Source organism: Stigmatopora argus, chromosome 22, assembly GCF_051989625.1.
Source record: "Stigmatopora argus isolate UIUO_Sarg chromosome 22, RoL_Sarg_1.0, whole genome shotgun sequence".
Taxonomy (NCBI): domain Eukaryota; kingdom Metazoa; phylum Chordata; class Actinopteri; order Syngnathiformes; family Syngnathidae; genus Stigmatopora; species Stigmatopora argus.
This window is the reverse complement of record NC_135408.1, coordinates 7327141-7340060: the sequence shown is the minus strand read 5'-3', so window position 1 is coordinate 7340060 and position 12920 is coordinate 7327141. Positions and strand designations below refer to the sequence as shown.

At 38.6% G+C, this 12920-nt stretch overlaps 1 protein-coding gene across 3 annotated transcripts in view; it reads right to left on the bottom strand.

The window, feature by feature from the left end:
* gabrb2b (gamma-aminobutyric acid type A receptor subunit beta2b) overlaps nt 1-11796 on the bottom strand; it is a 225016-nt gene extending 213220 nt beyond the window's left edge. For all 3 annotated transcript variants that reach the window (XM_077591974.1, XM_077591976.1, XM_077591975.1), the window contains exon 1: nt 11470-11796. The gene's annotated coding sequence lies outside the window, so the exon portion shown is untranslated. The remainder of the gene's footprint in view (nt 1-11469) is intronic.
* Between the last annotated feature and the right edge of the window lie 1124 nt (nt 11797-12920).

Below are 12920 nucleotides of genomic sequence, written 5' to 3'. Positions count from 1 at the left end.
AAATGGCGGAATAGCATATCGCACGCGGCTGACACGCTCTACCTTGAAACATTTTGGCTTTCATTCCGGATCCTCACCCAGGCCCATCATTTCCATATTGCTCTCCCTCCACTTTTGAAGCTGTGAAGCCATTGATTTCCCTGGCCTGATCTAATCCCCGGCTTCATACAGCTGAGCATTAATTAGAGTGACTGATGCAGCACGTGAACGAGCGCGTATCTGCATCGAGGCTTTACCAACGCTGGTTCAATGTCGGATCACAGCCAGTTCGGGGGGGCTACTTGTGAAGAATCCTTAAGTCATGCTGACGTTTTTCCCTGGCATTTCTCAGACTTCAACGTCCAAATGCCTCAACTCTCCTCTCAAATGGCGCGATCCTACTTCTGTGTCCGAGTGGCATGTGTGTAAAATCTGTTACTGTTGAAAGAAACTGAAGCAAGGGTCCCCCTCTGTAAGCGACGCGCCAAGTCTGCTTTTAAGAGGGGCCCCGATTGAAGACTTAAAAGGCTCCGTCTCCCTTCTCAAAGGAAAAGAGAAGGCAGGGAAGTGCCTCTGTGCCACATCATGTAAGAAAAAAAAGGATAGAAAAAGAAAAAAAAAGGAAAATCTAACAAATGAGCCCTTTTGGTCTATGCTGCTCTGCTTCCATCTACTGGTCATGGCTAGGGGAATGTGACAAAGATGCAAAGATGCAAAGTCACTGGCTTAGTAGTTAGTAAACAGATCCATCTGCATTTTTTAATGAACTTTAAAATTATATTTTATTAGCAGAAAAAAAGCCAATCAAGCCAAAATGGAAATGTGGAGTGGCCCCAAAAAAATGGAAATTAACATTTTTAAGTTTCTATTCAGTAATCATTCATTTGGGAGATTTGCAGTGTTTTATTTAGGGTTTTTTAACAAGCAGCCATTCAGTTGATTCGTTTACTCTTGTGAAATTCGGGCTAAACTTAGTTAACATTGTATTATACAGCTGACCACTGTATTAGGATTCAGTTGAGGAGAAATCTGTTCTCGCCCCAATTGAAAATGCAACAACACAGCAACCCTGAGGCTTACTGATGGTGCTAGCAGGAGCCTTAACATTGCCGATTTATCACACGGCTTGTAATGTGCGCTACTTGTTGCTGGGGGCGAACTAAGAGAAATGTATCAACAATCTGATTCCAGACCTTTTTTACAGCAGTAGGAGATAAACACGAAGTCCACCTTGACATGATTGTAATTCACACAAAATTCTTCTGGGTCTATTTGATGTTTATGCAATTGCAAGAATGGGGGGGGGGGCTTGTCTACTGCCTCACGACTTGTAAATAAACAGCTTTGGAGCAGAAAATAATTTGCCAAACAGTTGGACTTGCTAGAGTGGTGGAGGATTGCTAAGGGCGGCATAATTGCCTACAGGCAAAATCATGAAAATTTCTTTCACCATTACTGTATGCTTAAGTTCACCTTCAAAATGTACACCGATTTACCCGCCTTTCTCCTGAAAGTATTCATTACCAGCGAACCTTATATGCACACCTCCCACGACACACTTACACCAAGTCCAACAAGGATTGCAGCTGTCCTATATCACACTGATAAAATGAGGATTTAACAACTAACAAACCATTTTTTGCATCAACCTAACTTCAGTGCCACGCTTTAAGAAGAAAATGCATCGCCTATCTGGTGCGGTCTGGTGCTTTGTTGGCTTTTTTTGTGACAAAACTGAGTAGCTGTTACCTCAAGGTCTCTCTGAAAGGAGGTCCATGCCCATTCCTCAGATGGAGGTGCTGGAGCCGGACAGTGATGAACACTTTGAAAATCAAAAAGAAAGAAAATTGCTCTCTCAGCTCTACTCATGTAGGAATAGAATGTGTCTAATAGTTACATAAGGGCATTTTCCACTCCCACCTTCTCCTGGTGGGCAAACTGCAGGGTGAACCTGGGGTTTTTACATAATTTATCATTTCTAATTAAAGAAAAACAAGAGGATTCCTTTTAAAAGTCTGCTAGTATCATGAAGCAAACTGAGTTGAGTTCAAGATACTCCTAATATTCTAATGAATGTTTTTTCTTCTTCACACAAACAGCTGAAGCCTCAGAAAATTTCATGGCTTTAACTTTATTTTAAGGGGGGGCTTTATTTTAACCTCACGAGATGTAAAAACATTGAATGCGCCGAGGTCTCCATACGGATGAGTGTGGGCTCTGACGTTAATAAGGTTGCCTTGTGTGCCAATTTTGACAGATGTGTTTGGGAGAAATCTCCAGGCGCCGAAACTTGAACCAGTCTGCCCTCCCATTCCTGCTGCTGCCTTGGCCTTGAGCCCTTGCTACAAGATATGCACACACAAACAGCAATTCCACAACTAGAAAGAGATTTTTTTTCTTAAACTTAACCTTTTACTACTAAGATATTCATCCAGACTTTAATGTGGCAAGCATACAAACATCAAATTAAAAAAAGTCAAGATTGCCCTTTTAACTTGTCTCATACGAAAGTAAATTGTGCCTATCCTGGAGTTCCTTTTATTTTTCATAAGGGTTGGTTTTGAAGTTCCACATCTGAGGAACAGTGGCACTGCGCCTGATGTGATTTAGATTTAAAGTCCCTGAAAAAAATATATATTTATAGCTACGTATTACGTGGGTAGTCGTTTTGGCAATTTTCAAACGTGATATATTTTGAAACAAACTTAATGTGGTCATGATGTAAAGGTTGTTTATATAAAATGTTGCTGCTACTAGCGTTTAGACTTTAGAGCCTATAAAACAGTGTTTACTGCAACCTTGAAATGAAATAAATATGCACCCATATAAAGATTCTAAACAGGGTGTACAACTTATCTAAAAGGTTAATCTCACCATTGAAAAAAAAGTATATTTACCAAGAAGGAGATTTTCCACTTGAACAGAAAGAATGTTTGCCTTTATCCAAGCTGATAAGGTACGGTTCGATGCCTACAAGCTACAAACTGATTCAGTCTTTGATGGATTGTTGCTTAAACCACATCGGAATCAAGCACACACTGTACGAAAACTGACTTATCCAAATGCGCACTGCCTAGCTATGCTAAGTTGATCAACAGCAGAAACATGAATACAAAAGTGTGTAGTTAGTTCCACAATCCAACTTCATTTTTAAATCTTTTATTCCAAGAATAGTAAGAATAACCTTTCAAATAAATTTGCCAGGTAACTTAATGCCTTGTGCAAGTGTGACAGGAAGTGCTTTTCTATTTGTTCTGTGCATTTCTCTTTGAAAACATCCTTTCCCAATGCAAAAAGTATTTACAACTCCCAGTTTGACTTTTCATAAATGGACACGCAGCGCTGCAGCGGGCTTTGCCATTCCTGCAGTCACCGCATATTCGTGGGGATAAGATGGTCTGGTAACCTAGCAACAAATACTCTCAGCATGCACGTCATGGAGACACTGATGTTCAATCCAATCAATTGACAGAAGGAGACAAAATGTGATCTCCATTCGAGTGGCTCCAGATGTTTTCTTTATTTGAGTTGGCTTTGGAAACTGACGAACTAGACTGTTGGGAACACCAAAACAGTAATGACACAGCACAAGGTCATTTAGACCACAAATCAATGTCCATGTTGACACTGCTAAAGAAGAATAAAAGAGATAAGAGAAGTTGTGCTCAGTTCTAAAATAACTCTGCGGGTCTCTCCATTAAAAAGAAACTGTAATTGCGGGACTATAAAAGGAATTTCCAGAATAAAGCATGTTTTCAGAAACAAGTCTTTGCGTTGAACATACAGCAATTATGGGATATTAAAGTTTAATAGCACCCTAACTGAGGTGGTCATGGCTAATGTTGCACCCTGGGCCAACAAACCAGAATACTAAATTATTAATCAAATACACGCTTAAACACAAACATGTAATTTTAGCAATAAACATAATTTGGACCACATGTATATAAAGGTGCAAAACCAACACAAGTTATTATCTATTGGTGGAAGCAAACACATTTTTCATCTTTCTACTCTCCAACCAACTTGCATAAACATACAACTGACAGGTGAAATGTGGGAAAAGGTGTGCCAATAGAAGTTCAGAAAAAATATTTAAAGTTCTTAAATGCATCAAGTCACTAACCAATGTTTTAAAACATAGCCACAATTGTTATTGATATGTTTTCACACTGGTTAAAAAACTAATTGCTTTAATTTTCTGTATTTGCTATTTTATGTGATTGAAATTAATGCTTCATTTATTTCATAGTTCTCAAATAAACCCAAATTTTGATCTTAATAGTTTGTAATGCCTTATCATTGGCCCAAGTATTATTTTGAGTTCATTAAAACAGCAATAGTCAGAGGTTAGACACGGTTAGACACATGGTCAAGTCAATTGAATATTGTCCTTTGTGAGCATTAACAATCATTTTATGCTACGTTTTTCATTTTACACAAATTGCGCTTTTTTAAATGGGTAGTTTTATGTTATATTTATGGTGAAACTGAATTTTCTATTTGTTTCAGTCTCATTATAGTACCCAAAGTTACTGTTCCACTTGATCATAACTCTAAACAACTTTTCACATATTTCTTACTCTTATTTACAGAAGAAATAAATGTCCCAACGTAGCTCTCGTGCCCCCTCAGATTAAACCCTGAACAGACACCCACATCAGTCATATCAAAAACTGTCCTTGCTCAAACTAAACAAAACACACGAACACCCTTTCTCCAGGAGGAAATAAAACCTTCAGAAGTTTTTCCTCTGCAGGATGAATAAGAGAGAAGGTAAACACTGACGCAACATTCAACTTTCCACAAAAGGCAACATTTTTTTTTTCATTGCACGAAGCAGGCTTGACATTGAAGCACTGCGCGTCTTGGCGCTCCAACTGAAGGCGCTTGGAAAAGAGCAGCCTTTTCAATCCAACTTTAAACACGACCTTGCGGTCTCGGGACGGAAGCCGCCATGTGCTTCCGAACACCAACGAACGGCGACGTGCCCCCTGCATTCCAACGTCCACTGCGGAGATAACAGATTCACGGTGCCTCCTCCCTGGCGTTATATCAACTTGCCGAGATAAACTTGTCGGCCATGCTGTAAATGCATGGATAATGTCGTGACTCTCGCCCCGAGTGCTACTCAGTGGACCGTCCCACGCGCTCACACAACAAACGCTGCCATACATCTCAATGACTCCTCACTTTATGGCCACTGGGCACAGCTTGTATTTTCATTGTCAAGGAAAGACTTGAAGCCAAGACTGTGTAATTGCGTATAATTCATCTTCTTTGTATTATATTGTATTGATTTTCTTAACCGGAGACCGTGGCGGCTTACTTTAAAACAGTAGTCGCCGAGTGCAGTGTTTCATATTCTTCACCAGTTCAAATTTTGCTCAGAAGAGAGCTTTTACACATCGTTAGGCAATGTGTCCGTGCCCTTGAACACACCTCTACCTTTTAATTGGCTCTAATAAATGAGCCTAACATAGGCCCAAATAACTAACACCACACAAACTATTAGCATATAAAGTGACTGCGGGTGTCAGTTTGTTTGTTTTTTTGGTCTCACTTTGTCCAATGCGTGACAAAATTACAAAGGGAAGTTCCCATCCACTGCAGCAGTTTGTCTATGGAAATAAATTTAAATGTCAGTCAGTCTGCAGCTCTTCATTTTTTTCCTACAATATTTTCGGACCCAGTTTTCAGCAAACAATATGATGTTTTGTCATTAAAATGACTCCAGGTGAGTTATAGTGTCATTCCATCAAGTAATTGCCATCACTGCAATATTGCTAAACCGTCATAAATACAGCAGAAGAAAACAGCGATAGCCAAAACCCAATTTAAAAAGTGTAAATAGAATTAAAGTAGGTATAATGATGACATAAATAATTCAAAAGACCAGCAAAAAAGAGGAACATTTATCTGTAAGGAAGACAGACAGCAACAATCCAAAAAATAGCAATTAGCAAATATGCAGGAACATTTCATAGGGAATAGTTACTTTTTTACTGACTCGTGCCGAGAATGTATTAGAAGTGTGTAACATCTTATTGCGCCTTTTAAACAATGAAAAAATGCTTATGAAATATTCATATTGACCTCCTTAACTAGTGTTTAACCCACGCTGCAATGCCTGTACATTTGCTGTAAATGTATGTGTATTTGGCAGACAAGTGAATAAATCATCATACTCATGTATGGCGAATAGCGATGTGGCCATACGGGCACATTTAGGTTAGCCTGCGTTTTTAAATAATCGAGTCAGGAAATTGTTTTCTTTTTATTATAATGTGCGTAAAGCTTCTTCTGGGAAAATATGGCAGTCAAAACTTGGAATTAAAAGCATTATGTGGAATCAGTGGATCATAAAACTGCTTGTTTTCAGTTAAATTCAGCTAAGATTCAATATAGTGATACACTAAGGAATGCTAATAAGGAAAAGAAATACAAGGAATGTGACAAAAGCAGTGCTGAGAAAAACTTAGCACATCAATTTTCAAATAACAGGTTTTTGTGGGGAGAAAAAAAAACTGCTTTTTTCCTAAAACCACAATTTTTCCGACTGACAATGTGACCTATAGCCCCTTTCAAATCTGAGCCACCAATGTTGGACTCATTTCCCCGATGTTCACGTTTCACAATTGCAACTCTCAGTTCAAAGCATTTGCAAGGCTTTGATGGAGGAGCCTCTTAAATCATTTACTTCGTTCACATCCATTAAACAGTAATGCAGAAGACCATTATTGTTAATATCCATGTTTTTGGAGATGCAAATTTGTGAAACGCAACGTAACCAAAAGGGATATACAAGTGTCGGTTGCTTTAGACCTTAGCTCCTCAAAGAGACCACCTTTACATAATCCTGACATATTTTCTGAATTTTTACAGAGAATGGATCAAACAGCTTGCACAAATGCACCAAAAGCACAACTTGGGAGACTTTAGTTTTACGTCGGCATAATTACAGAGCACAGCCAACATAATATAATAAATGGGAATCTGACTATTGGGTTGTCTTTACAATCACATCATCATAGTTGCCATACGGTATACATTTTGGCTACTTTTATTCTAGAACACGTCACATATAAAGTATGTATTACACAAAAAAACTCAAATGATGAAACAAAACAGGCTGAGGATTTTGCATGATAGCATCCTAAAAAGTGACTTCAAAACATTAGTAATTAGCTTTTTTGTTTTATGTGTGCGAGAGTGTTGTCATGCTCGGTGCGCTGGAGGCAGGCGTTATCCAACATCTGTTCAAAAAAAAAAAAACTGTCCTTACTTCACGATGAAAAAAGTCGAAATGGTGTGTGTGCACGAATGCTCATTAGGGAGAAAATGCTCGCGGGCTGGAGGACAGGTGTTGTTGGTCTTTGCATTGAGATGAGGAGCAATGGTGGCAGGACCAAGTCTAATTAGAAAGGGCTCCGAACAAACCGGCTGCTCGCATCTCTGCTAAAGCTTCAGAGCGCCAACGTATACCTTGCCTCGCTCTATTTCAATTTAGATACATATTGGATGAATTTCTATATTTCACAAGCTGCGAGGGTTGATTTGCGTTCCAAATGACAGCACGTGTATTGCTATGGAAGCTAACTTTTACCAGTAGTTGAAATTGGTCATTAAAAAAAGTACAGAAGGGGACATTACATAATCCTATGAACATCCAAAATAAAAATAATAATAAATAAAAAAATCTAGGTTATCTATAGCCACTGGTTCGCTCAAACTCTTGTTATTTTTTTCCCTTCAGCAATTATAATTTAAGGGTAGCGAGTCCATGTAGATTTTCACCATGCAGGCGATTATAGCCCCAGATAGACAACTTTTCTATGCAATAAATCCCTTTCCTACCACTTAACCAGAATAGGCAAGACTGAAAGTTCTTTAAAAAGATGCTAAGAATGAGATTGCTGAGTCACATGGGCCTTTAATGGAATGAAATGAAAGGAGTGTAATGTTTTTTTGGTTTTTTTGCAGGGGAAGAGACAGAGGAAAAGCTATTTGGGGCTGACAAAGGATTTTGTTCAACTAAGTGGCGCTCATCCTTTGTATGTGCATTGCAATTTGCAGAACGAAATCCAAGAGATCCCCTTTTGCTCTGTTACGAGAGACAAGCTCCTGTTAACTGCTTGGAGAATGATTGTCACCTTTGAACATGCACTAAAATACCACTTGTGAACAAGCTGCGTGTTGAGAACCAAAATGATTTTGCACACTCCCACAGCCAACATGTCCTTTGTGTTCCTTTTCATAGCAAGTTACGCAAGCTGCAGCAAAGGGACTGCTGAGAAAGTGACAAAAAAAATTGGCAGCATTATTCCAAAGTAAAAGACAACATTTTTGTCAAGCGAACGAGTGGAAACAGTCAAGGGAACGCATACTGTTAAATCTCAGATTGAAAGCCATTTTCTCACCATGAAGGAGCGGTTTTACATTCAGGACATGGCCAATCCGCATAAATCCCCAGACCTCAACTCAAGCGAAAATGTGGGAGGAGCTAAGAATGGAGTCTTCAAACGGCAGAGGACAAACTTTAAGGATTTGGTGAGTTTCCCTAACACGGAATCAAAAGCCAAAATTCATCCCGAGCTGAATGCAAGTACTACAAGAAGCTTCTCAGCATGTGTTTGATTTCTCTAAAGTATAAATTTGTGCATCGTTTTATTAATCTTCTAACCCTTAATGACAACCGAACAAAGTAGCACAGGTTTCAGACCATAGCCTTTTTGAGCTGATGTTTGGATGGGGAAAATAACTTCCACCACAGGACCTATTTAAATTAAACAGTCTTTAAAAACAACATGTACACACTGGACAGTTAGTTAGCTTGGCCCTAATGATGATGCAGTGGGAGCTTTCACTTTAATTACTTTCAGATCTGAAGGCAATGCTGATCACTTTGAATCGTTCACCTGAGAAGACATTGGAGAGGAATTGTGCACACAAAGCATTTGCTTAACACTCAAGATGATGAAAAAATAAAAATATATGGGAATACACGGGAAACCAAATATCACACTTAAAATTTCATTCCTTCAAATTAGAGAATTAAGAGTAAAATGAATATGGATATTGTTTTAAAATTAAAAAAATATGTATTGCTTGGTAAGATTTGAATTTAAAAACTAGTGACCTTCCACAAATTCCTTGGTGACTTTTTGCATGGCTCTTCTGATTATTTTATTATATAACAGTTTTCTCTCTTGCAAAATGGTTCAAGCATCTTCTGTGTGGCCCTACTGCCCTCTTTCGATGGAGGAAAATACTGCACTAATACTTGTCTAGTGGATCTTTCAGGATATTTACAGGCTGAGGTATGTATGACTAACCAGTGTTTGAGCTGGCCTCTGCTTCCCTCTTTCGGAAGTAAGTAGACAGGCAATCCCACCAGGAGAAGGCCGAGGGCCTACTACATAGCCTAAAAATATAATTTCCTATATATCCAATAAAAGAGCTGTAGAAGCATATGAAAGCAGTTCTAAATGTGCCTCAAAAGCCAAACAACCTCAATCATCATGACAGATAAATGATCTCCAAAGTCTTTTTCTTTACATGCATTTTCACCACAGTGGATGCACCTCTGGGGGCTTTATAAAACATAATGGAAATCTAAGCACAAAGCCAAAAATGGAAATGCTGCCAATATTCAACTATTTCTATGACCTCCTCATAAATCTCCTCTTGCCACCAGCAAAACTACTAATTCTGAAGATCAGAATCCTAATCTTTCCTTAAAGTAAAAGTAGCACTTTGGGAAAGACACCCTTTTTTTTCCATTCAGACCACCAATCTTCCACCAAGATAAGAGAATAGATTGACTTATTCAAATATTTCTATTAACATTATCCACAGCTCCTATCGTTAACGGGGCTACACAGAAAACCAAATATTAAACCCATTATTTCACTGAGATTCCTTCAAACTAGAGAGTTAACACGGTAAAATTCCACATATTTTATATACATTATATATGACATTTCCCCCACTGATGCCAGTTCCCATTGTTATTGTAGAGGCCTAATCCCGTGACGGTCATCCACCATGTGAACAGCCATGACGTCGCAGGCCAGGGAAGACTTAGAACACACACTGGCACTTACACGTTTAAGCAACAAAAGGGGACAAGAAAAGCATGCGCTGCTTCTGCGAGCGAGATCAAAAGCGGGCGGCTCACCCGCGACTTAGGAGCCATAATGTGTTCAGCCAAGTGCACCGAGTGCTCCTGACAGCACAGCGTTGCTTTGACATTGATTGGTGCTGCAGCATTCTTTGGTCACTACAGTCCAGTCCACAATGGCCTTCCACTGACACTTTGGAAAGTCAAGTGCCACATGTCGTGCATTACATATTTTACTTTATATGTAGGTGATCTACAAGCAGAGGCCAGGGAACCTTTAAGACTCACCATATGTAAGTGTTTTCATCTATTTATATATATTCTGAGAGTAGGGATGTCCAAAGTTTCTCTACCTGAAGTCAGAAACTTAAAGAAAAGACCTTTTGATGCTTAAATTATTCTACCATGCTGCATATGATGTTAAACAGTAGCATGAGAGAATTTTGTGTAACTTATTTTTCCTTTAATGTTTATATGCACATTAAAAAAAGACCTGCTTTAATAGTGTTAGTGATGCTTTATGAATTTGGCACCCAAGACTTCTCTTTCATAATGCAAAGTACTATTATGGTCCTGTGTCCTTTGGGCAATATAGATTCTTTGCTAAAAAAATTAAAATAAAATTAAAAACTCAAGTATAATACAAGTGGCGGCATTGCACAAAACTTTAAATGTCCATATGTGCTTATGATATGACTAAAAGTTTATTTAGTGTGCCTACATAGATGTCCCAGTTAGTAGCACCTTCTGACAGTTGTACCCAATAAATTATTTTGCTACATAATTATTTGTAATATATTGTGATATTAGGGAAGGAGAAGGAAAACTGTTATTTTATATGAGGTATAATTTCAACTTTCAAAGTGACAGTTTTACATTTTGCCCATTTTGTTATGTAAACAGTGTTTGTGGACGTTCATTTGAGTGCAGACAATTACAAAAACGGAATAAGATGAGTTGGAATTAGGTTTTTTTAAACAATGTTTGAAAAGAAGTTCATTTAAAATGATTAATTTCAGGTATCACCACATTAAATTTGACTAAAGTTGTATTTAAAGTACTGGGTGATTAAAAAAAACAGGAAGTTTTTAACAATCCAATAAAACAGCGTGATGGAAAACATTTTTGTTCATGGTAAATGAAACCTTTAAAACATGCCATGTAAGAAACAATAAAATTAAAATTACTTTCTTCAGAAGGCATCATCTTGTACAAATGCATTATGATATTCAGTCACTATAAAGATGAGTTTAGCCCATCATAATCAAATTTGTCCAACTTAACTTGCATACTACTTTTTCAAATTTAACCAAGCAGATATGGAAAATACATCAACCATTTTGAAAATTGTATTTGTTATTTCCTACCAGTTGTTGTCCATGTGCAGGTGAGGCAGCAAAGTTACATCCAAACATTTCTTGCCATGTGCTTCTCCAAACTTTGCACAATGTGCGGGGGGGGAAGAAAAGAGTCTTTTAATACTAAGCACTTCCTTGCAGTTTGATTCCTTCCTCTGCTGGTGGAAAAGTATTGGCAAACATATCCTCTAAATGTCTTCCTTTTCAATAAACAAACTTGAATATGAAACAAAACATCTATAATCAAAATCTAGTGTCCAAACAATTCCACAAAGGTGCAGGTTTTAGTTCCAACTCATCCAACAAACACAGTTTAACTGCAGCTTTCTGCTGAAACAAGCTGCAGCTGTATGTCATCAACTGATGAGAATTTGAAGACACCAGATTGGTCAATACTATGTTTTCCTTTTCATTGGTTGGAATGAAAGCCTACTGAAATTCTGATAGGATGGGAAAACATAATTCTAAACTTTCCGGAATAATACAATTGCATGGAATGAAATAAAAGATAGATTTGAGGTTGCTAAACGAGGTAATCTTTGAAAAAAAAAAAACAATTTTTGGGTTTATTTGATGAAAGCATCCCCAAACATATTATGAAGATGCATTGGAATTGGTATTATAGTCTTATTTTCTAATTTTCTGACCCACTTCATCCTCAATAGGGTCGCGGGGGGTGCTGGTTTAAAAACTAATTTACACATGTAATTTCAGGGAAGGAAACTCAACTACATGGCATTATAAAAGCGGTTTGGGGGACCCAAATTCAGGGTACACCTCACTATGAGAGAGGCCTGCAAACATTTAGCAATTCCAAATACAAAATTAAACAAGCTGCGATTACAGAATGCCTAAGCAATATAACGAGGTAATCGCCATACTTTTTTTTAAATAGTCCTCTCATTTCATCTCATTTTCTGAACAGCTTCATCCTCATCAAGGTCACGGGGGGTGCTGGAGCTTATCCCAGCTGACTCAGGGCCAGAGGCGGGGGCACCCTGAATCGGTGGCCAGCTGATCGCAGGGCACAAGAAGACAGAATTTAGAGTGTCCAAACAGCCTACCATGCATGATTTTGGAATGTGGGAGGAAACTGGAGTACCCAGAGGAAACCCACGCTGACGCAGGGAGAACATGCAAACGCCACACAGGTGGACGTGACCTGGATTTGAACCCAGGGCCCCAGAGCTGTGTTGCCGATGCGCTAACCACTCGCTCCACCAGACTGCCCTGAAATGGTTATGATTTTTAAAAATTATTCACTCTAACTTTCTTTATTGAGCGAGTGGACAGGGTGGAGGCCGCCGGCCCATCAGGGGTCCCTGCATGGGTTTTCTCCGGGTACATGTACGGTAGGCAAATTGAACACTTTAAATTGCTAGTAGGTGTGAGATTATGCGCCCTGCAATTGGCTAACAAACAATTCAGGGTGTCCCCTGCTACTGCCAATTGTCAGATAG